Consider the following 23,933-nt stretch of genomic DNA (forward strand, 5'->3'; position numbering starts at 1 on the left):
AGAAGGGAATTCTATGTCCTCGAGGGGGCATTCTATATGTTCGAGGGGGCGTTCTAAGTCTTGGAAAGGATTCTAAGTCTTCGAGGGGGGCGTTCTAAGTCTTCGAGGGGGGGCGTTCTACGTCTTCGTGGAGGGCGTTCTGAGTCTTCGAGAAGGGAATTCGAAGTCTTCGAGGGGGCATTCTAAATGTTCGAGGGGACGTTCTAAGTCTTGGAAAGGATTCTAAGTCTTCGAGAGGGCGTTCTAAGTCTTCGTGGGGGCGTTCTAAGTCTTCGAGGGGGCGTTCTAAGTCTTCTTGGGGGCAAGGGGACATTCTAAGACTTCGAGGAGGCGTTCTAAGTCTTCGAGGGGCCATTCTAATTCTAAGAGGAAGCGTTCTTAGTCTTCGAGGGGGCATTCTAAGTCTTCGAGGGGCGAGGGGACATTCTAAGTCTTCGAAGCGATACTAAGTTTTCGAGGGGGCATTCTAAGTCTTCGAGGGGGCGATCAAAATCTTCGAAGGGTGCCTTTTATGTCTTCGAGGTGGGCGTCATAAGTCTTCGAGGAGGGCGTCATAAGTCTCCGAGGGGGGCATCCTAAATCTTCAAGGGGGCGTGCTAAGTCTTCGAGGGGTCTTTCTAAGTCTTGGCGGGGGCGTTCTAAGTCTTCGAAGGGGGCGTTCTAAGTCTTCGAGGGGGCGTTCTAAGTCTTCGAGCGGGGCGTTCTAAGTCTTCGAGGGGGCGATCTAAGTCTTCGAGGGGGGCGTTCTGTGTCTTCGAGGGGGACGTTCTAAGTCTTCGAAGGGGGCGTTCTAAGTCTTCGAGGGGGGCGTTCTAAGTCTTCGAGTGGGGCAGTTCTACGTCTTCGAGGAGGGTGTTCTAAGTCTTCGAGAAGGGAATTCTATGTCTTCGAGGGGGCATTCTAAATGTTCAAGGGGGCGTTCTAAGTCTTGGAAAGGATTCTAAGTCTTCGAGGTGGCGTTCTATGTCTTCGAGGGGGGCGTTCTAAGTCTTCGCGGGGACGTTCTAAGTCTTCGAAGGGGGCGTTCCAATTCTTCGAGGGGGCGTTCTAAGTCTTCGAGCGGGGTGTTCTAAGTCTTCAAGGGGGCGATCTAAGTCTTCGAGAGGGTCGGTCTAAGTCTTGGAGGGTGGCGTTCTAAGACTTCGGGGGGCGTTCTAAGTATTCGGAGGTGGCGTTCTAAGTCTTGGAGGGGGGAGGGGACATTGTAAGTCTTCGAAGGGATTCTAAGTCTTCGAGGGGGCATTCTAATTCTTCGAGGGGGCGATCAAAGTCTTCGAGGGGGCATTCTAATTCTTCGAGGGGGCGATCAAAGTCTTCGAGGGGGCGTTCTAAGTCTTCGCGGGGGCGTTCTATGTCTTCGAAGGGGGCGTTTTAAGTCTTAGAGGGGGCGTTCTAAGTCTTCGAGCGGGGCGTTCTACGTCTTCGAGGGGGCGATCTAAGTCTTCGAGGGGGGCGTTCTATGTCTTCGAGGGGGCCGTTCTAAGTCTTCGAGGGGGGCGTTCTAAGTCTTCGAGGGGGGCGTTCTACGTCTTCGAGGCAGGCATTCTATGTCTTCGGGGGGGCGTTCTAAGTCTTCGGGGGAGGCGTTCTAAGTCTTGGAAGGGAGCGTTCTAAGTCTTCGAGGAGGGCATTCAAAGTCTTCGAGAATGGAATTCTAAGTCTTCGAGGGGGCATTTTAAATCTTCGAGCGGGGCATTCTAAGTCTTCGAGTGGGCATTCTACGTCTTCGAGGGGCGAGGGGACATTCTAAGTCTTCGAAGGGATTCTAAGTCTTCGAGGGGGCATTCTGAATCTTCGACTGTGTATTCTAAGTCTTCGACGGGGCGTTCTATGTCTTCGATGGGGACGTTCCAAGTCTTCGAGGGGGCGTTCTAAGTCTTCGAGGGGGCGATCTAATTCTTCGAGGGGGGCTATCTATGTCTTCGAGGGGGTCGTTCTAAATCTTCGAGGGGGGCGTTCTAAGACTTGGAAAGGATTCTAAGTCTTCGAGGGGGTGTTCTAAGTCTTCGAGGGGGGGCGTTCTTCGTCTTTGAGGAGGGCGTTCTGAGTCTTCGAGAAGGGAATTCGAAGTCTTCGAGGGGGCAATCTAAATGTTCGAGGAGGCGTTCTAAGTCTTGGAAAGGATTCTAAGTCTTCCAGAGGGCGTTCTAAGTCTTCGAGAGGGCGTTTTAAGTCTTCTTGGGGGCAAGGGGACATTCTAAGACTTCGAGGGGGCGCTCTAAGTCTTCTAGGGGCCGTTCTAACTCATCGAAGGGGGCGTTCTAAGTTTTCGAGGGGGCGTTCTGCCTTCGAGGGGCCGTTCTAATTCTAAGAGGGGGCGTTCTTAGTCTTCGAGGGGGCATTCTAAGTCTTCGAGGGGCGAGGGGACATTCTAAGTCTTCGAAGGGATTCTAAGTCTTCGAGGGGGCGATCAAAATCTTCGAGGCGTGCGTTTTAAGTCTTCGAGGGGGGCGTCATAAGTTTCCGAGGGGGGCATCCTAAATCTTCGAGGGGGCATGCTAAGTCTTCGAGGGGGGCTTTCTAAGTCTTCGCGGGGGCGTTCTAAGTCTTCGAAGGGAGCGTTCTAAGTCTTCGAGGGGGCGTTCTAATTCTTCGAGCGGGGCGTTCTAAGTCTTCGAGGGGGCGATCTAAGTCTTCGAGGGGGCGTTCTGTGTCTTCGAGGGGGACGTTCTAAGTTTTCGAAGGGGGCGTTCTAAGTCTTCGAGGGGGGCGTTCTAAGTCTTCGAGTGGGGGCGTTCTACGTCTTCGAGGAGGGAATACTATGTCTTCGAGGGGGCATTCTAAATGTTCAAGGGGGCGTTCTAAGTCTTGGAAAGTATTCTAAGTCTTCGAGGGGGCGGTCTAAGTCTTCGAGGGGGGGCGTTCTACGTCTTCGAGGAGGGCGTTCTAAGTCTTCGAGAAGGGAATACGAAGTCTTCGAGGGGGCATTCTAAATGTTCGAGGGGGCGTTCTAAGTCTTGGAAAGGATTCCAAGTCTTCGAGGTGGCGTTCTAAGTCTTCGAGGGGGGCGTTCTAAGTCTTCGCGGGGACGTTCTAAGTCTTCGAAGGGGCCGTTCCAATTCTTCGGGGGGGCGTTCTAAGTCTTCGAGCGGGGCGTTCTAAGTCTTGGAGGGGGCGATCTAAGTCTTCGAGAGGGTCGTTCTAAGTCTTGGAGGGTGGCGTTCTAAGACTTCGGGGGGCGTTCTAAGTCTTCGGAGGGGGCGTTTTAAGTCTTAGAGGGGGCGTTCTAAGTCTTCGAGCGGGGCTTTCTACGTCTTCGAGGGGGCGATCTAAGTCTTCGAGGGGGGCGTTCTATGTCTTCGAGGGGGCCGTTCTAACTCTTCGAGGGGGGCGTTCTAAGTCTTCGAGGGGGGCGTTCTACGTCTTCGAGGAAGGCGTTCTATGTCTTCGGGGGGCGTTCTAAGTCTTCGGGGGAGGCGTTCTAAGTCTTGGAGGGGAGCGTTCTAAGTCTTCGAGGAGGGCATTCAAAGTCTTCGAGAAGGGAATTCTAAGTCTTCGAGTGGGCATTCAAAGTCTTCGAGGGGCGAGGGGACATTCTAAATCTTCGAAGGGATTCTAAGTCTTCGAGGGGGCATTCTGAATCTTCGACTGGGTATTCTAAGTCTTCGACGGGGCGTTCTAAGTCTTCGAAGGGGGCGTTCCAAGTCTTCGAGGGCGCGTTCTAAGTCTTCGAGGGGGCGTTCCAAGTCTTCGTGGGGGCGTTCTAAGTCTTCGAGTGGGCGTTCTAAGTCTTCTTGGGGGGAAGGGGACATTCTAAGACTTCGAGGGGGCGTTCTAATTCTTCTAGGGGTCGTTCTAACTTTTCGAGGGGGGCGTTCTAAGTTTTCGAGGGGGCGTTCTAAGTCTTCGAGGGGCCGTTCTAAGTCTAAGAGGGGGCGTTGTTAGTCTTCGAGGGGGCATTCTAAGTCTTCGAGGGGCGAGGGGACATTCTAAGTCTTCGAAGGGATTCTAAGTTTTCGAGGGGGCATTCTAAGTCTTCGAGGGTGCGATCAAAGTCTTCGAGGGGGGCGTTTTAAGTCTTCGAGGGGGGCGTCCTAAGTCTTCGAGGGGGCGTGCTAAGTCTTCGAGGGGGGCGTTCTAAGTTTCCGCGGGGGCGTTCTAAGTCTTCGAAAAGGGCGTTCTAAGTCTTCGACGGGGCGTTCTAAGTCTTCGAAGGGGGCGTTCCAAGTCTTCGAGGGGGCGTTCTAAGTCTTCGAGGGGGGCGTTCTATGTCTTCGAGGGAGCTGTTCTAAGTCTTCGAGGGGGGCGTTCTAAGTCTTCGAGTGGGGGCGTTCTAAGTCTTCGAGTGGGGGCGTTCTACGTCTTCGAGGAGGGCGTTCTAAGTCTTCGAGAAGGGAATTCTATGTCTTCGAGGGGGCATTCTAAATGTTCGAGGGGGCGTTCTAAGTCTTGGAAAGGATTCTATGTCTTCGAGGAGGGCGTTCTGAGTCTTCGAGGGGGGCGTTCTACGTCTTCGAGGAGGGCGTTCAAAGTCTTCGAAAAGGGAATTCGAAGTCTTCGAGGGGGCATTCTAAATGTTCGTGGGGCGTTCTCAGTCTTGGAAAGGATTCTAAGTCTTCAAGGTGGCGTTCTAAGTCTTCGAAGGGGGCGTTCCAAGTCTTCGAGTGGGCGTTCTAAGTCTTCGAGCGGGGCGTTCTAAGTCTTCGAGCGGGGCGTTCTAAGTCTTCGAGGGGGCGATCTAAGTCTTCGAGGGGGCGTTCTATGTCTTCAAGGGGGTCGTTCTAAGTCTTCGAGGGGGGCGTTCTAAGTCTTCGAGTGGGGGCGTTCTACGTCTTCGAGGAGGGCGTTCTAAGTCTTCGAGAAGGGAATTCTATGTCTTCGAGGGGGCATTCTAAATGTTCGAGGGGGCGTTGTAAGTCTTGGAAAGGATTCTAAGTCTTCGAGGAGGGCGTTCTAAGTCTTCGAGGGGGGCGTTCTAAGTCTTCGAGAAGGGAATTCGAAGTCTTCGAGGGGGCATTCTAAATGTTCGAGGGGGCGTTCTAAGTCTTGAAAAGGATTCTAAGTCTTCGAGGGCGCGTTCTAAGTCTTCGAGGGGGGCGTTCTAAGTCTTCCAGGGGGCGTTCTAAGTCTTCCAGGGGGCGTTCTAAGTCTTCTTGGGGGGCAAGGGGACATTCTAAGACTTCGAGGGGGCGTGCTAAGTCTTCGAGGGGGGCGTTCTAAGTCTTCGCGGGGACGTTCTAAGTCTTCGAAGGGGGCGTTCCAAGTCTTCGATGGGGCGTTGTATGTCTTCGAGGGGGGCGTTCTAAGTCTTCGAGTGGGGGCCTTCTACGTCTTCGAGGACAGCGTTCTAAGTCTTCGAGAAGGGAATTCTATGTCCTCGAGGCTGCATTCTATATGTTCGAGGGGGCGTTCTAAGTCTTGGAAAGGATTCTAAGTCTTCGAGGGGGGCGTTCTAAGTCTTCGAGGGGGGGCGTTCTACGTCTTCGTGGAGGGCGTTCTGAGTCTTCGAGAAGGGAATTCGAAGTCTTCGAGGGGGCATTCTAAATGTTCGAGAGGGCGTTCTAAGTCTTCGTGGGGGCGTTCTAAGTCTTCGAGGGGGCGTTCTAAGTCTTCTTGGGGGCAAGGGGACATTCTAAGACTTCGAGGTGGCGTTCTAACTCTTCGAAGGGGGCGTTCAAAGTTTTCGAGGAGGCGTTCTAAGTCTTCGAGGGGCCGTTCTAATTCTAAGAGGAAGCGTTCTTAGTCTTCGAGGGGGCATTCTAAGTCTTCGAGGGGCGAGGGGACATTCTAAGTCTTCGAAGGGATACTAAGTTTTCGAGGGGGCATTCTAAGTCTTCGAGGGGGCGATCAAAATCTTCGAAGGGTGCCTTTTATGTCTTCGAGGGGGGCGTCATAAGTCTTCGAGGGGGGCGTCATAAGTCTCCGAGGGGGGCATCCTAAATCTTCAAGGGGGCGTGCTAAGTCTTCGAGGGGTCTTTCTAAGTCTTCGCGGGGGCGTTCTAAGTCTTCGAAGGGGGCGTTCTAAGTCTTCGAGGGGGCGTTCTAAGTCTTCGAGCGGGGCGTTCTAAGTCTTCGAGGGGGCGATCTAAGTCTTCGAGGGGGGCGTTCTGTGTCTTCGAGGGGGACGTTCTAAGTCTTCGAAGGGGGCGTTCTAAGTCTTCGAGGGGGGCGTTCTAAGTCTTCGAGTGGGGCAGTTCTACGTCTTCGAGGAGGGTGTTCTAAGTCTTCGAGAAGGGAATTCTATGTCTTCGAGGGGGCATTCTAAATGTTCAAGGGGGCGTTCTAAGTCTTGGAAAGGATTCTAAGTCTTCGCGGGGACGGTCTAAGTCTTCGAAGGGGGCGTTCCAATTCTTCGAGGGGGCGTTCTAAGTCTTCGAGCGGGGTGTTCTAAGTCTTCAAGGGGGCGATCTAATTCTTCGAGGGGGCGATCAAAGTCTTCGAGGGGGCGTTCTAAGTCTTCGCGGAGGCGTTCTAAGTCTTCGAAGGGGGCGTTTTAAGTCTTAGAGGGGGCGTTCTAAGTCTTCGAGCGGGGCGTTCTACGTCTTCGAGGGGCGATCTAAGTCTTCGAGGGGGGCGTTCTATGTCTTCGAGGGGGCCGTTCTAAGTCTTCGAGGGGGGCGTTCTAAGTCTTCGAGGGGGGCGTTCTACGTCTTCGAGGCAGGCATTCTATGTCTTCGGGGGGGCGTTCTAAGTCTTCGGGGGAGGCGTTCTAAGTCTTGGAAGGGAGCGTTCTAAGTCTTCGAGGAGGGCATTCAAAGTCTTCGAGAAGGGAATTCTAAGTCTTCGAGGGGGCATTTTAAATCTTCGAGCGGGGCATTCTAAGTCTTCGAGTGGGCATTCTAAGTCTTCGAGGGGCGAGGGGACATTCTAAGTCTTCGAAGGGATTCTAAGTCTTCGAGGGGGCATTCTAAATGTTCGTGGGGCGTTCTCAGTCTTGGAAAGGATTCTAAGTCTTCAAGGTGGCGTTCTAAGTCTTCGAAGGGGGCGTTCCAAGTCTTCGAGTGGGCGTTCTAAGTCTTCGAGCGGGGCGTTCTAAGTCTTCGAGCGGGGCGTTCTAAGTCTTCGAGGGGGCGATCTAAGTCTTCGAGGGGGCGTTCTATGTCTTCAAGGGGGTCGTTCTAAGTCTTCGAGGGGGGCGTTCTAAGTCTTCGAGTGGGGGCGTTCTACGTCTTCGAGGAGGGCGTTCTAAGTCTTCGAGAAGGGAATTCTATGTCTTCGAGGGGGCATTCTAAATGTTCGAGGGGGCGTTGTAAGTCTTGGAAAGGATTCTAAGTCTTCGAGGAGGGCGTTCTAAGTCTTCGAGGGGGGCGTTCTAAGTCTTCGAGAAGGGAATTCGAAGTCTTCGAGGGGGCATTCTAAATGTTCGAGGGGGCGTTCTAAGTCTTGAAAAGGATTCTAAGTCTTCGAGGGCGCGTTCTAAGTCTTCGAGGGGGGCGTTCTAAGTCTTCCAGGGGGCGTTCTAAGTCTTCCAGGGGGCGTTCTAAGTCTTCTTGGGGGGCAAGGGGACATTCTAAGACTTCGAGGGGGCGTGCTAAGTCTTCGAGGGGGGCGTTCTAAGTCTTCGCGGGGACGTTCTAAGTCTTCGAAGGGGGCGTTCCAAGTCTTCGATGGGGCGTTGTATGTCTTCGAGGGGGGCGTTCTAAGTCTTCGAGTGGGGGCCTTCTACGTCTTCGAGGACAGCGTTCTAAGTCTTCGAGAAGGGAATTCTATGTCCTCGAGGCTGCATTCTATATGTTCGAGGGGGCGTTCTAAGTCTTGGAAAGGATTCTAAGTCTTCGAGGGGGGCGTTCTAAGTCTTCGAGGGGGGGCGTTCTACGTCTTCGTGGAGGGCGTTCTGAGTCTTCGAGAAGGGAATTCGAAGTCTTCGAGGGGGCATTCTAAATGTTCGAGAGGGCGTTCTAAGTCTTCGTGGGGGCGTTCTAAGTCTTCGAGGGGGCGTTCTAAGTCTTCTTGGGGGCAAGGGGACATTCTAAGACTTCGAGGTGGCGTTCTAACTCTTCGAAGGGGGCGTTCAAAGTTTTCGAGGAGGCGTTCTAAGTCTTCGAGGGGCCGTTCTAATTCTAAGAGGAAGCGTTCTTAGTCTTCGAGGGGGCATTCTAAGTCTTCGAGGGGCGAGGGGACATTCTAAGTCTTCGAAGGGATACTAAGTTTTCGAGGGGGCATTCTAAGTCTTCGAGGGGGCGATCAAAATCTTCGAAGGGTGCCTTTTATGTCTTCGAGGGGGGCGTCATAAGTCTTCGAGGGGGGCGTCATAAGTCTCCGAGGGGGGCATCCTAAATCTTCAAGGGGGCGTGCTAAGTCTTCGAGGGGTCTTTCTAAGTCTTCGCGGGGGCGTTCTAAGTCTTCGAAGGGGGCGTTCTAAGTCTTCGAGGGGGCGTTCTAAGTCTTCGAGCGGGGCGTTCTAAGTCTTCGAGGGGGCGATCTAAGTCTTCGAGGGGGGCGTTCTGTGTCTTCGAGGGGGACGTTCTAAGTCTTCGAAGGGGGCGTTCTAAGTCTTCGAGGGGGGCGTTCTAAGTCTTCGAGTGGGGCAGTTCTACGTCTTCGAGGAGGGTGTTCTAAGTCTTCGAGAAGGGAATTCTATGTCTTCGAGGGGGCATTCTAAATGTTCAAGGGGGCGTTCTAAGTCTTGGAAAGGATTCTAAGTCTTCGCGGGGACGGTCTAAGTCTTCGAAGGGGGCGTTCCAATTCTTCGAGGGGGCGTTCTAAGTCTTCGAGCGGGGTGTTCTAAGTCTTCAAGGGGGCGATCTAATTCTTCGAGGGGGCGATCAAAGTCTTCGAGGGGGCGTTCTAAGTCTTCGCGGGGGCGTTCTAAGTCTTCGAAGGGGGCGTTTTAAGTCTTAGAGGGGGCGTTCTAAGTCTTCGAGCGGGGCGTTCTACGTCTTCGAGGGGCGATCTAAGTCTTCGAGGGGGGCGTTCTATGTCTTCGAGGGGGCCGTTCTAAGTCTTCGAGGGGGGCGTTCTAAGTCTTCGAGGGGGGCGTTCTACGTCTTCGAGGCAGGCATTCTATGTCTTCGGGGGGGCGTTCTAAGTCTTCGGGGGAGGCGTTCTAAGTCTTGGAAGGGAGCGTTCTAAGTCTTCGAGGAGGGCATTCAAAGTCTTCGAGAAGGGAATTCTAAGTCTTCGAGGGGGCATTTTAAATCTTCGAGCGGGGCATTCTAAGTCTTCGAGTGGGCATTCTAAGTCTTCGAGGGGCGAGGGGACATTCTAAGTCTTCGAAGGGATTCTAAGTCTTCGAGGGGGCATTCTGAATCTTCGACTGTGTATTCTAAGTCTTCGACGGGGCGTTCTAAGTCTTCGATGGGGACGTTCCAAGTCTTCGAGGGGGCGTTCTATGTCTTCGAGCGGGGCGTTCTAAGTCTTCGAGCGGGGCGTTCTAAGTCTTCGAGGGGGCGATCTAAGTCTTCGAGGGGGGCTATCTATGTCTTCGAGGGGGTCGTTCTAAATCTTCGAGGGGGGCGTTCTAAGACTTGGAAAGGATTCTAAGTCTTCGAGGGGGGCGTTCTAAGTCTTCGAGGGGGGGCGTTCTTCGTCTTTGAGGAGGGCGTTCTGAGTCTTCGAGAAGGGAATTCGAAGTCTTCGAGGGGGCAATCTAAATGTTCGAGGAGGCGTTCTAAGTCTTGGAAAGGATTCTAAGTCTTCGAGAGGGCGTTCTAAGTCTTCGAGAGGGCGTTCTAAGTCTTCGAGGGGGCGTTTTAAGTCTTCTTGGGGGCAAGGGGACATTCTAAGACTTCGAGGGGGCGCTCTAAGTCTTCTAGGGGCCGTTCTAACTCATCGAAGGTGGCGTTCTAAGTTTTCGAGGGGGCGTTCTGCCTTCGAGGGGCCGTTCTAATTCTAAGAGGGGGCGTTCTTAGTCTTCGAGGGGGCATTCTAAGTCTTCGAGGGGCGAGGGGACATTGTAAGTCTTCGAAGGGATTCTAAGTCTTCGAGGGGGCGATCAAAATCTTCGAGGGGTGCGTTTTAAGTCTTCGAGGGGGGCGTTATAAGTTTCCGAGGGGGGCATCCTAAATCTTCGAGGGGGCATGCTAAGTCTTCGAGGGGGGCTTTCTAAGTCTTCGCGGGGGCGTTCTAAGTCTTCGAAGGGGGCGTTCTAAGTCTTCGAGGGGGCGTTCTAATTCTTCGAGCGGGGCGTTCTAAGTCTTCGAGGGGGCGATCTAAGTCTTCGAGGGGGCGTTCTGTGTCTTCGAGGGGGACGTTCTAAGTTTTCGAAGGGGGCGTTCTAAGTCTTCGAGGGGGGCGTTCTAAGTCTTCGAGTGGGGGCGTTCTACGTCTTCGAGGAGGGAATTCTATGTCTTCGAGGGGGCATTCTAAATGTTCAAGGGGGCGTTCTAAGTCTTGGAAAGGATTCTAAGTCTTCGAGGGGGCGTTCTAAGTCTTCGAGGGGGGGGGCGTTCTACGTCTTCGAGGAGGGCGTTCTAAGTCTTCGAGAAGGGAATTCGAAGTCTTCGAGGGGGCATTCTAAATGTTCGAGGGGGCGTTCTAAGTCTTGGAAAGGATTCCAAGTCTTCGAGGTGGCGTTCTAAGTCTTCGAGCGGGGCGTTCTAAGTCTTCGCGGGGACGTTCTAAGTCTTCGAAGGGGCCGTTCCAATTCTTCGGGGGGGGCGTTCTAAGTCTTCGAGCGGGGCGTTCTAAGTCTTCGAGGGGGCGATCTAAGTCTTCGAGAGGGTCGTTCTAAGTCTTGGAGTGTGGCGTTCTAAGACTTCGGGGGGCGTTCTAAGTCTTCGGAGGGGGCGTTCTAAGTCTTGGAGGGGGGAGGGGACATTGTAAGTCTTCGAAGCGATTCTAAGTCTTCGAGGGGGCATTCTAATTCTTCGAGGGGGCGATCAAAGTCTTCGAGGGGGGCGTTCTAAGTCTTCGCGGGGGCGTTCTAAGTCTTCGAAGGGGGCGTTCTAAGTCTTCGAGGGGGCGTTCTAAGTCTTCGAGCGGGGCGTTCTAAGTCTTCGAGGGGGCGATCTAAGTCTTCGAGGGGGGCGTTCTGTGTCTTCGAGGGGGACGTTCTAAGTCTTCGAAGGGGGCGTTCTAAGTCTTCGAGGGGGGCGTTCTAAGTCTTCGAGTGGGGCAGTTCTACGTCTTCGAGGAGGGTGTTCTAAGTCTTCGAGAAGGGAATTCTATGTCTTCGAGGGGGCATTCTAAATGTTCAAGGGGGCGTTCTAAGTCTTGGAAAGGATTCTAAGTCTTCGCGGGGACGGTCTAAGTCTTCGAAGGGGGCGTTCCAATTCTTCGAGGGGGCGTTCTAAGTCTTCGAGCGGGGTGTTCTAAGTCTTCAAGGGGGCGATCTAATTCTTCGAGGGGGCGATCAAAGTCTTCGAGGGGGCGTTCTAAGTCTTCGCGGGGGCGTTCTAAGTCTTCGAAGGGGGCGTTTTAAGTCTTAGAGGGGGCGTTCTAAGTCTTCGAGCGGGGCGTTCTACGTCTTCGAGGGGCGATCTAAGTCTTCGAGGGGGGCGTTCTATGTCTTCGAGGGGGCCGTTCTAAGTCTTCGAGGGGGGCGTTCTAAGTCTTCGAGGGGGGCGTTCTACGTCTTCGAGGCAGGCATTCTATGTCTTCGGGGGGGCGTTCTAAGTCTTCGGGGGAGGCGTTCTAAGTCTTGGAAGGGAGCGTTCTAAGTCTTCGAGGAGGGCATTCAAAGTCTTCGAGAAGGGAATTCTAAGTCTTCGAGGGGGCATTTTAAATCTTCGAGCGGGGCATTCTAAGTCTTCGAGTGGGCATTCTAAGTCTTCGAGGGGCGAGGGGACATTCTAAGTCTTCGAAGGGATTCTAAGTCTTCGAGGGGGCATTCTGAATCTTCGACTGTGTATTCTAAGTCTTCGACGGGGCGTTCTAAGTCTTCGATGGGGACGTTCCAAGTCTTCGAGGGGGCGTTCTATGTCTTCGAGCGGGGCGTTCTAAGTCTTCGAGCGGGGCGTTCTAAGTCTTCGAGGGGGCGATCTAAGTCTTCGAGGGGGGCTATCTATGTCTTCGAGGGGGTCGTTCTAAATCTTCGAGGGGGGCGTTCTAAGACTTGGAAAGGATTCTAAGTCTTCGAGGGGGGCGTTCTAAGTCTTCGAGGGGGGGCGTTCTTCGTCTTTGAGGAGGGCGTTCTGAGTCTTCGAGAAGGGAATTCGAAGTCTTCGAGGGGGCAATCTAAATGTTCGAGGAGGCGTTCTAAGTCTTGGAAAGGATTCTAAGTCTTCGAGAGGGCGTTCTAAGTCTTCGAGAGGGCGTTCTAAGTCTTCGAGGGGGCGTTTTAAGTCTTCTTGGGGGCAAGGGGACATTCTAAGACTTCGAGGGGGCGCTCTAAGTCTTCTAGGGGCCGTTCTAACTCATCGAAGGTGGCGTTCTAAGTTTTCGAGGGGGCGTTCTGCCTTCGAGGGGCCGTTCTAATTCTAAGAGGGGGCGTTCTTAGTCTTCGAGGGGGCATTCTAAGTCTTCGAGGGGCGAGGGGACATTGTAAGTCTTCGAAGGGATTCTAAGTCTTCGAGGGGGCGATCAAAATCTTCGAGGGGTGCGTTTTAAGTCTTCGAGGGGGGCGTTATAAGTTTCCGAGGGGGGCATCCTAAATCTTCGAGGGGGCATGCTAAGTCTTCGAGGGGGGCTTTCTAAGTCTTCGCGGGGGCGTTCTAAGTCTTCGAAGGGGGCGTTCTAAGTCTTCGAGGGGGCGTTCTAATTCTTCGAGCGGGGCGTTCTAAGTCTTCGAGGGGGCGATCTAAGTCTTCGAGGGGGCGTTCTGTGTCTTCGAGGGGGACGTTCTAAGTTTTCGAAGGGGGCGTTCTAAGTCTTCGAGGGGGGCGTTCTAAGTCTTCGAGTGGGGGCGTTCTACGTCTTCGAGGAGGGAATTCTATGTCTTCGAGGGGGCATTCTAAATGTTCAAGGGGGCGTTCTAAGTCTTGGAAAGGATTCTAAGTCTTCGAGGGGGCGTTCTAAGTCTTCGAGGGGGGGGGCGTTCTACGTCTTCGAGGAGGGCGTTCTAAGTCTTCGAGAAGGGAATTCGAAGTCTTCGAGGGGGCATTCTAAATGTTCGAGGGGGCGTTCTAAGTCTTGGAAAGGATTCCAAGTCTTCGAGGTGGCGTTCTAAGTCTTCGAGCGGGGCGTTCTAAGTCTTCGCGGGGACGTTCTAAGTCTTCGAAGGGGCCGTTCCAATTCTTCGGGGGGGGCGTTCTAAGTCTTCGAGCGGGGCGTTCTAAGTCTTCGAGGGGGCGATCTAAGTCTTCGAGAGGGTCGTTCTAAGTCTTGGAGTGTGGCGTTCTAAGACTTCGGGGGGCGTTCTAAGTCTTCGGAGGGGGCGTTCTAAGTCTTGGAGGGGGGAGGGGACATTGTAAGTCTTCGAAGCGATTCTAAGTCTTCGAGGGGGCATTCTAATTCTTCGAGGGGGCGATCAAAGTCTTCGAGGGGGGCGTTCTAAGTCTTCGCGGGGGCGTTCTAAGTCTTCGAAGGGGGCGTTTTAAGTCTTAGAGGGGGAGTTCTAAGTCTTCGAGCGGGGCTTTCTACGTCTTCGAGGGGGCGATCTAAGTCTTCGAGGGGGGCGTTCTATGTCTTCGAGGGGGCCGTTCTAACTCTTCGAGGGGGGCGTTCTAAGTCTTCGAGGGGGGCGTTCTACGTCTTCGAGGAAGGCGTTCTATGTCTTCGGGGGGGGCATTCTAAGTCTTCGGGGGAGGCGTTCTAAGTCTTGGAGGGGAGCGTTCTAAGTCTTCGAGGAGGGCATTCAAAGTCTTCGAGAAGGGAATTCTAAGTCTTCGAGTGGGCATTCAATGTCTTCGAGGGGCGAGGGGACATTCTAAATCTTCGAAGGGATTCTAAGTCTTCGAGGGGGCATTCTGAATCTTCGACTGGGTATTCTAAGTCTTAGACGGGGCGTTCTAAGTCTTCGAAGGGGGCGTTCCAAGTCTTCGAGGGCGCGTTCTAAGTCTTCGAGGGGGCGTTCTAAGTCTTCGTGGGGGCGTTCTAAGTCTTCGAGGGGGCGTTCTAAGTCTTCTTGGGGGGAAGGGGACATTCTAAGACTTCGAGGGGGCGTTCTAAGTCTTCTAGGGGTCGTTCTAACTCTTCGAGGGGGGCGTTCTAAGTTTTCGAGGGGGCGTTCTAAGTCTTCGAGGGGCCGTTCTAAGTCTAAGAGGGGGCGTTGTTAGTCTTCGAGGGGGCATTCTAAGTCTTCGAGGGGCGAGGGGACATTCTAAGTCTTCGAAGGGATTCTAAGTTTTCGAGGGGGCATTCTAAGTCTTCGAGGGTGCGATCAAAGTCTTCGAGGGGGGCGTTTTAAGTCTTCGAGGGGGGCGTCCTAAGTCTTCGAGGGGGCGTGCTAAGTCTTCGAGGGGGGCGTTCTAAGTTTCCGCGGGGGCGTTCTAAGTCTTCGAAGAGGGCGTTCTAAGTCTTCGAGGGGGCGTCCTAAGTCTTCGAGCGGGGCGATCTAAGTCTTCGAGGGGGGCGTTCTATGTGTTCGAGGGGGCCGTTCTAAGTCTTCGAGGGGGGCGTTCTAAGTCTTCGAGGGGACGTTCTAAGTCTTCGAGGGGGCGTTCTAAGTCTTCGAGGGGGCGTTCTAAGTCTTCGAGGGGGGCGTTCTAAGTCTTCGAGTGGGCGCGTTCTACGTCTTCGAGGAGGGCGTTCAAAGTCTTCGAGAAGGGAATTCGAAGTCTTCGAGGGGGCATTCTAAATGTTCGTGGGTCGTTCTCAGTCTTGGAAAGGATTCTAAGTCTTCAAGGTGGCGTTCTAAGTCTTCGAAGGGGGCGTTCCAAGTCTTCGAGTGGGCGTTCTAAGTCTTCGAGCGGGGCGTTCTAAGTCTTCGAGCGGGGCGTTCTAAGTCTTCGAGGGGGCGATCTAAGTCTTCGAGGGGGCGTTCTATGTCTTCGAGGGGGTCGTTCTAAGTCTTCGAGGGGGGCGTTCTAAGTCTTCGAGTGGGGGCGTTCTACGTCTTCGAGGAGGGCGTTCTAAGTCTTCGAAAAGGGAATTCTATGTCTTCGAGGGGGCATTCTAAATGTTCGAGGGGGCGTTGTAAGTCTTGGAAAGGATTCTAAGTCTTCGAGGAGGGCGTTCTAAGTCTTCGAGAAGGGAATTCTATGTCCTCGAGGGGGCATTCTAAATGTTCGAGGGGGCGTTCTAAATCTTCCAGGGGACGTTCTAAGTCTTCTTGTGGGGCAAGGGGACATTCTAAGACTTCGAGGGGGCGTGCTAAGTCTTCGAGGGGGGCGTTCTTAGTCTTCGCGGGGACGTTCTAAGTCTTCGAAGGGGGCGTTCCAAGTCTTCGAGGGGGGCGTTCTATGTCTTCGAGGGGGGCGTTCTAAGTCTTCGAGTGGGGGCCTTCTACGTCTTCGAGGAGGGCGTTCTAAGTCTTCGAGAAGGGAATTCTATGTCCTCGAGGGGGCATTCTAAATGTTCGAGGGGGCGTTCTAAGTCTTGGAAAGGATTCTAAGTCTTCGAGGGGGGCGTTCTAAGTCTTCGAGGGGGGGCGTTCTACGTCTTCGTGGAGGGCGTTCTGAGTCTTCGAGAAGGGAATTCGAAGTCTTCGACGGGGCATTCTAAATGTTCGAGGGGGCGTTCTAAGTCTTGGAAAGGATTCTAAGTCTTCGAGAGGGCGTTCTAAGTCTTCGAGAGGGCGTTCTAAGTCTTCGTGGGGGCGTTCTAAGTCTTCGAGTGGGCGTTCTAAGTCTTCTTGGGGGCAAGGGGACATTCTAAGACTTCGAGGGGGCGTACTAAGTCTTCTAGGGGGCGTTCTAACTCTTCGAAGGGGGCGTTCTAAGTTTTCGAGGGGGCGTTCTAAGTCTTCGAGGGGCCGTTCTAATTCTAAGAGGGGGCGTTCTTAGTCTTCGAGGGGACATTCTGAGTCTTCGAGGGGCGAGGGGACATTCTAAGTCTTCGAAGGGATTCTAAGTTTTGAGGGGGCATTCTAAGTCTTCGAGGGGGCGATCAAAATCTTCGAGGGGTGCGTTTTAAGTCTTCGAGGGGGGAGTCATAAGTCTCCGAGGGGGGCATCCTAAATCTTCGAGGGGCCGTGCTAAGTCTTCGAGGGGGGCGTTCTAAGTCTTCGCGGGGGCGTTCTAAGTCTTCGAGGGGGCGTTCTAAGTCTTCGAGCGGGGCGTTCTTAGTCTTCGAGGGGGCGATCTAAGTCTTCGAGGGGGGCGTTCTATGTCTTCGAGGGGGACGTTCTAAGTCTTCGAAGGGGGCGTTCTAAGTCTTCGAGGGGGGCGTTCTATGTCTTCGAGTGGGGGCGTTCTACGTCTTCGAGGAGGGCGTTCTAAGTCTTCGAGAAGGGAATTCTATGTCTTCGAGGGGGCATTCTAAATGTTCGAGGGGGCGTTCTAAGTCTTGGAAAGGATTCTAAGTCTTCGAGGGGGCGTTCTAAGTCTTCGAGGGGGGCGTTCTAAGTCTTCGTGGGGACGTTCTAAGTCTTCGAAGTAGGCGTTCCAAGTCTTCGAGGGGGCGTTCTAAGTCTTCGAGCGGGGCGTTCTAAGTCTTCGAGGGGGCGATCTAAGTCTTCGAGAGGGGCGTTCTAAGTCTTGGAGGGTGGCGTTCTAAGACTTCGGGGGGCGTTCTAAGTCTTCGGAGGGGGCGTTCTAAGTCTTGGAGGGGGGAGGGGACATTGTAAGTCTTCGAAGGGATTCTAAGTCTTCGAGGGGGCAACCTAATTCTTCGAGAGGGCGATCAAAGTCTTCGAGGGGGGCGTTCTATGTCTTCGAGGGGGCCGTTCTAAGTCTTTTCGAGTGGGGGCGTTCTACGTCTTCGAGGAGGGCCTTCTAAGTCTTCGAGAAGGGCATTCTATGTCTTCGAGGGGGCATTCTAAATGTTCGAGGGGGGCGTTCTAAGTCTTCGAGAGGGGCGTTCTACGTCTTCGAGGAGGGCGTTCTAAGTCTTCGAGGGGGGCGTTCTATGTCTTCGAGGGGGGCGTTCTAAGTCTTCGAAGGGGGCGTTCCAAGTCTTCGAGGGGGGCGTTCTATGTCTTCGAGGGGGGCGTTCTAAGTCTTCGAGTGGGGGCCTTCTACGTCTTTGAGGAGGGCGTTCTAAGTCTTCGAGAAGGGAATTCTATGTCCTCGAGGGGCATTCTAAATGTTCGAGGGGGCGTTCTAAGTCTTGGAGAGGTTTCTAAGTCTTCGAGGGGGGCGTTCTAAGTCTTCGAGGGGGGGCGTTCTACGTCTTCGTGGAGGGCGTTCTGAGTCTTCGAGAAGGGAATTCGAAGTCTTCGAGGGGGCATTCTAAATGTTCGAGGGGGCGTTCTAAGTCTTTGAAAGGATTCTAAGTCTGCGAGAGGGCGTTCTAAGTCTTCGAGAGGGCGTTCTAAGTCTTCCAGGGGGCGTTCTAAGTATTCTTGGGGGGCAAGGGTACATTCTAAGACTTCGAGGGGGCGTGCTAAATCTTCGAGGGGGGCGTTAAAAGTCTTCGCGGGGACGTTCTAAGTCTTCGAAGGGGGCGTTCCAAGTCTTCGAGGGGGCGTTCTATGTCTTCGAGGGTGGCGTTCTAAGTCTTCGAGTGGGGGCCTTCTACGTCTTCGAGGAGGGCGTTCTAAGTCTTCGAGAAGGGAATTCTATGTCCTCGAGGGGGCATTCTAAATGTTCGAGGGGGCGTTCTAAGTCTTCCAGGGGGCGTTCTAAGTCTTCTTGTGGGGCAAGGGGACATTCTAAGACTTCGAGGGGGCGTTCTAAGTCTTCTAGGGGGCGTTCTAAGTTTTCGAGGGGGCGTTCTAAGTCTTCGAGGGGCCGTTCTAATTCTAAGAGGGGGCGTTCTTAGTCTTCGAGGGGGCATTCTGAGTCTTCGAGGGGCGAGGGGACATTCTAAGTCTTCGAGGGGGCGATCAAAATCTTCGAGGGGTGCGTTTTAAGTCTCCGAGGGGGGCATCCTAAATCTTCGAGGGGCCGTGCTAAGTCTTCGAGGGGGGCGTTCTAAGTCTTCGCGGGGGCGTTCTAAGTCTTCGAGGGGGCGTTCTAAGTCTTCGAGCGGGGCGTTCTTAGTCTTCGAGGGGGCGATCTAAGTCTTCGAGGGGGGAGTTCTATGTCTTCGAGGGGGACGTTCTAAGTCTTCGAAGGGGGCGTTCTAAGTCTTCGAGGGGGGCGTTCTATGTCTTCGAGTGGGGGCGTTCTACGTCTTCGAGGAGGGCGTTCTAAGTCTTCGAGAAGGGAATTCTATGTCTTCGAGGGGGCATTCTAAATGTTCAAGGGGGCGTTCTAGGTCTTGGAAAGGATTCTAAGTCTTCGAGGGGGGCGTTCTAAGTCTTCGAGGGGGGGCGTTCTACGTCTTCGAGGAGGGCGTTCTAAGTCTTCGAGAAGGGAATTCGAAGTCTTCGAGGGGGCATTCTAAATGTTCGAGGGGGCGTTCTAAGTCTTGGAAAGGATTCTAAGTCTTCGAGGGGGCGTTCTAAGTCTTCGAGGGGGGCGTTCTAAGTCTTCGTGGGGACGTTCTAAGTCTTCGAAGTAGGCGTTCCAAGTCTTCGAGGGGGCGTTCTAAGTCTTCGAGCGGGGCGTTCTAAGTCTTCGAAGGGGCGATCTAAGTCTTCGAGAGGGGCGTTCTAAGTCTTGGAGGGTGGCGTTCTAAGACTTCGGGACGCGTTCTAAGTCTTCGGAGGGGGCGTTCTAAGTCTTGGAGGGGGGAGGGGACATTGTAAGTCTTCGAAGGGATTCTAAGTCTTCGAGGGGGCAACCTAATTCTTCGAGGGGGCGATCAAAATCTTCGAGGGGGGCGTTCTATGTCTTCGAGGGGGCCGTTCTAAGCCTTTTCGAGTGGGGGCGTTCTACGTCTTCGAGGAGGGCCTCCTAAGTCTTCGACAAGGGCATTCTATGTCTTCGAGGGGGCATTCTAAATGTTCGAGGGGGCGTTCTAAATCTTCGAAAGGATTCTAAGTCTTCGAGGGGGGCGTTCTAAGTCTTCGAGGGGGGCGTTCTACGTCTTCGAGGAGGGCGTTCTAAATGTTCTAAATGTTCGAGGGTCATTCTAAATGTTCGAGGGGGCGTTCTCAGTCTTGGAAAGGATTCTAAGTCTTCGAGGGCGCGTTCTAAGTCTTCCAGGGGGCGTTCTAAGTCTTCGCGGGGGGCAAGGGGACATTCTAAGACTTCGAGGGGGCGTGCTAAGTCTTCGAGGGGGGCGTTCTTAGTCTTCGCGGGGACGTTCTAAGTCTTCGAAGGGGGCGTTCCAAGTCTTCGAGGGGGGCGTTCTATGTCTTCGAGGGGGCGTTCTAAGTCTTCGAGTGGGGGCCTTCTACGTCTTCGAGGAGGGCGTTCTAAGTCTTCGAGAAGGGAATTCTATGTCCTCGAGGGGGCATTCTAAATGTTCGAGGGGGCGTTCTAAGTCTTGGAAAGGATTCTAAGTCTTCGAGGGGGGCGTTCTAAGTCTTCGAGGGGGGCGTTCTACGTCTTCGTGGAGGGCGTTCTGAGTCTTCGAGAAGGGAATTCGAAGTCTTCGACGGGGCATTCTAAATGTTCGAGGGGGCGTTCTAAGTCTTGGAAAGGATTCTAAGTCTTCGAGAGGGCGTTCTAAGTCTTCGAGAGGGCGTTCTAAGTCTTCGTGGGGGCGTTCTAAGTCTTCGAGTGGGCGTTCTAAGTCTTCTTGGGGGCAAGGGGACATTCTAAGACTTCGAGGGGGCGTACTAAGTCTTCTAGGGGGCGTTCTAACTCTTCGAAGGGGGCGTTCTAAGTTTTCGAGGGGGCGTTCTAAGTCTTCGAGGGGCCGTTCTAATTCTAAGAGGGGGCGTTCTTAGTCTTCGAGGGGACATTCTGAGTCTTCGAGGGGCGAGGGGACATTCTAAGTCTTCGAAGGGATTCTAAGTTTTGAGGGGGCATTCTAAGTCTTCGAGGGGGCGATCAAAATCTTCGAGGGGTGCGTTTTAAGTCTTCGAGGGGGGAGTCATAAGTCTCCGAGGGGGGCATCCTAAATCTTCGAGGGGCCGTGCTAAGTCTTCGAGGGGGGCGTTCTAAGTCTTCGCGGGGGCGTTCTAAGTCTTCGAGGGGGCGTTCTAAGTCTTCGAGCGGGGCGTTCTTAGTCTTCGAGGGGGCGATCTAAGTCTTCGAGGGGGGCGTTCTATGTCTTCGAGGGGGACGTTCTAAGTCTTCGAAGGGGGCGTTCTAAGTCTTCGAGGGGGGCGTTCTATGTCTTCGAGTGGGGGCGTTCTACGTCTTCGAGGAGGGCGTTCTAAGTCTTCGAGAAGGGAATTCTATGTCTTCGAGGGGGCATTCTAAATGTTCGAGGGGGCGTTCTAAGTCTTGGAAAGGATTCTAAGTCTTCGAGGGGGCGTTCTAAGTCTTCGAGGGGGGCGTTCTAAGTCTTCGTGGGGACGTTCTAAGTCTTCGAAGTAGGCGTTCCAAGTCTTCGAGGGGGCGTTCTAAGTCTTCGAGCGGGGCGTTCTAAGTCTTCGAGGGGGCGATCTAAGTCTTCGAGAGGGGCGTTCTAAGTCTTGGAGGGTGGCGTTCTAAGACTTCGGGGGGCGTTCTAAGTCTTCGGAGGGGGCGTTCTAAGTCTTGGAGGGGGGAGGGGACATTGTAAGTCTTCGAAGGGATTCTAAGTCTTCGAGGGGGCAACCTAATTCTTCGAGAGGGCGATCAAAGTCTTCGAGGGGGGCGTTCTATGTCTTCGAGGGGGCCGTTCTAAGTCTTTTCGAGTGGGGGCGTTCTACGTCTTCGAGGAGGGCCTTCTAAGTCTTCGAGAAGGGCATTCTATGTCTTCGAGGGGGCATTCTAAATGTTCGAGGGGGGCGTTCTAAGTCTTCGAGAGGGGCGTTCTACGTCTTCGAGGAGGGCGTTCTAAGTCTTCGAGGGGGGCGTTCTATGTCTTCGAGGGGGGCGTTCTAAGTCTTCGAAGGGGGCGTTCCAAGTCTTCGAGGGGGGCGTTCTATGTCTTCGAGGGGGGCGTTCTAAGTCTTCGAGTGGGGGCCTTCTACGTCTTTGAGGAGGGCGTTCTAAGTCTTCGAGAAGGGAATTCTATGTCCTCGAGGGGCATTCTAAATGTTCGAGGGGGCGTTCTAAGTCTTGGAGAGGTTTCTAAGTCTTCGAGGGGGGCGTTCTAAGTCTTCGAGGGGGGGCGTTCTACGTCTTCGTGGAGGTCGTTCTGAGTCTTCGAGAAGGGAATTCGAAGTCTTCGAGGGGGCATTCTAAATGTTCGAGGGGGCGTTCTAAGTCTTGGAAAGGATTCTAAGTCTGCGAGAGGGCCTTCTAAGTCTTCGAGAGGGCGTTCTAAGTCTTCCAGGGGGCGTTCTAAGTATTCTTGGGGGGCAAGGGTACATTCTAAGACTTCGAGGGGGCGTGCTAAATCTTCGAGGGGGGCGTTAAAAGTCTTCGCGGGGACGTTCTAAGTCTTCGAAGGGGGCGTTCCAAGTCTTCGAGGGGGCGTTCTATGTCTTCGAGGGTGGCGTTCTAAGTCTTCGAGTGGGGGCCTTCTACGTCTTCGAGGAGGGCGTTCTAAGTCTTCGAGAAGGGAATTCTATGTCCTCGAGGGGGCATTCTAAATGTTCGAGGGGGCGTTCTAAGTCTTCCAGGGGGCGTTCTAAGTCTTCTTGTGGGGCAAGGGGACATTCTAAGACTTCGAGGGGGCGTTCTAAGTCTTCTAGGGGGCGTTCTAAGTTTTCGAGGGGGCGTTCTAAGTCTTCGAGGGGCCGTTCTAATTCTAAGAGGGGGCGTTCTTAGTCTTCGAGGGGGCATTCTGAGTCTTCGAGGGGCGAGGGGACATTCTAAGTCTTCGAGGGGGCGATCAAAATCTTCGAGGGGTGCGTTTTAAGTCTCCGAGGGGGGCATCCTAAATCTTCGAGGGGCCGTGCTAAGTCTTCGAGGGGGGCGTTCTAAGTCTTCGCGGGGGCGTTCTAAGTCTTCGAGGGGGCGTTCTAAGTCTTCGAGCGGGGCGTTCTTAGTCTTCGAGGGGGCGATCTAAGTCTTCGAGGGGGGAGTTCTATGTCTTCGAGGGGGACGTTCTAAGTCTTCGAAGGGGGCGTTCTAAGTCTTCGAGGGGGGCGTTCTATGTCTTCGAGTGGGGGCGTTCTACGTCTTCGAGGAGGGCGTTCTAAGTCTTCGAGAAGGGAATTCTATGTCTTCGAGGGGGCATTCTAAATGTTCAAGGGGGCGTTCTAGGTCTTGGAAAGGATTCTAAGTCTTCGAGGGGGGCGTTCTAAGTCTTCGAGGGGGGGCGTTCTACGTCTTCGAGGAGGGCGTTCTAAGTCTTCGAGAAGGGAATTCGAAGTCTTCGAGGGGGCATTCTAAATGTTCGAGGGGGCGTTCTAAGTCTTGGAAAGGATTCTAAGTCTTCGAGGGGGCGTTCTAAGTCTTCGAGGGGGGCGTTCTAAGTCTTCGTGGGGACGTTCTAAGTCTTCGAAGTAGGCGTTCCAAGTCTTCGAGGGGGCGTTCTAAGTCTTCGAGCGGGGCGTTCTAAGTCTTCGAAGGGGCGATCTAAGTCTTCGAGAGGGGCGTTCTAAGTCTTGGAGGGTGGCGTTCTAAGACTTCGGGACGCGTTCTAAGTCTTCGGAGGGGGCGTTCTAAGTCTTGGAGGGGGGAGGGGACATTGTAAGTCTTCGAAGGGATTCTAAGTCTTCGAGGGGGCAACCTAATTCTTCGAGGGGGCGATCAAAATCTTCGAGGGGGGCGTTCTATGTCTTCGAGGGGGCCGTTCTAAGCCTTTTCGAGTGGGGGCGTTCTACGTCTTCGAGGAGGGCCTCCTAAGTCTTCGACAAGGGCATTCTATGTCTTCGAGGGGGCATTCTAAATGTTCGAGGGGGCGTTCTAAATCTTCGAAAGGATTCTAAGTCTTCGAGGGGGGCGTTCTAAGTCTTCGAGGGGGGCGTTCTACGTCTTCGAGGAGGGCGTTCTAAATGTTCTAAATGTTCGAGGGTCATTCTAAATGTTCGAGGGGGCGTTCTCAGTCTTGGAAAGGATTCTAAGTCTTCGAGGGCGCGTTCTAAGTCTTCCAGGGGGCGTTCTAAGTCTTCGCGGGGGGCAAGGGTACATTCTAAGACTTCGAGGGGGCGTGCTAAGTCTTCGAGAAGGGAATTCGAAGTTTTCGAGGGGGCATTCTAAATGTTCGAGGGGGCGTTCTCAGTCTTGGAAAGGATTCTAAGTCTTCGAGAGGGCGTTCTAAGTCTTCGAGAGGGCGTTCTAAGTCTTCGTGGGGGCAAGGGGACATTCTAAGACTTCGAGGGGGCGTTCTAAGTCTTCTAGGGGGCGTTCTAACTCTTCGAAGGGGGCGTTCTAAGTTTTCGAGGGGGCGTTCTAAGTCTTCGAGGGGCCGTTCTAATTCTAAGAGGGGGCGTTCTTAGTCTTCGAGGGGGCATTCTGAGTCTTCGAGGGGCGAGGGGACATTCTTAGTCTTCGAAGGGATTCTAAGTTTTCGAGGGGGCATTCTAAGTCTTCGAGGGGGCGATCAAAATCTTCGAGGGGTGCGTTTTAAGTCTTCGAGGGGGGCGTCATAAGTCTCCGAGGGGGGCATCCTAAATCTTCGAGGGGCCGTGCTAAGTCTTCGAGGGGGGCGTTCTAAGTCTTCGCGGGGGCGTTCTAAGTCTTCGAGGGGGCGTTCTAAGTCTTCGAGCGGGCGTTCTTAGTCTTCGAGGGGGCGATCTAAGTCTTCGAGGTGGGCGTTCTATGTCTTCGAGGGGGACGTTCTAAGTCTTCGAAGGGGGCGTTCTAAGTCTTCGAGGGGGGCGTTCTACGTCTTCGAGGAGGGCGTTCTAAGTCTTCGAGAAGGGAATTCTATGTCTTCGAGGGGGCATTCTAAATATTCGAGGGGGCGTTCTAAGTCTTGGAAAGGATTCTAAGTCTTCGAGGAGGGCGTTCTAAGTCTTCGAGGGGGGCGTTCTATGTCTTCGAGGGGGGCGTTCTAAGTCTTCGAAGGGGGCGTTCCAAGTCTTCGAGGGGGGCGTTCTATGTCTTCGAGGGGGGCGTTCTAAGTCTTCGAGTGGGGGCCTTCTACGTCTTCGAGGAGGGCGTTCAAAGTCTTCGAGAAGGGAATTCTATGTCCTCGAGGGGGCATTCTAAATGTTCGAGGGGGCGTTCTAAGTCTTGGAAAGGATTCTAAGTCTTCGAGGGGGCGTTCTAAGTCTTCGAGGGGGGGCGTTCTACGTCTTCGTGGAGGGCGTT

This window comes from Stegodyphus dumicola, chromosome 7 (genome assembly GCF_044657685.1).
Source record: "Stegodyphus dumicola isolate Sdum_Otavi_A_Nest chromosome 7, ASM4465768v1".
NCBI classification, from domain to species: domain Eukaryota; kingdom Metazoa; phylum Arthropoda; class Arachnida; order Araneae; family Eresidae; genus Stegodyphus; species Stegodyphus dumicola.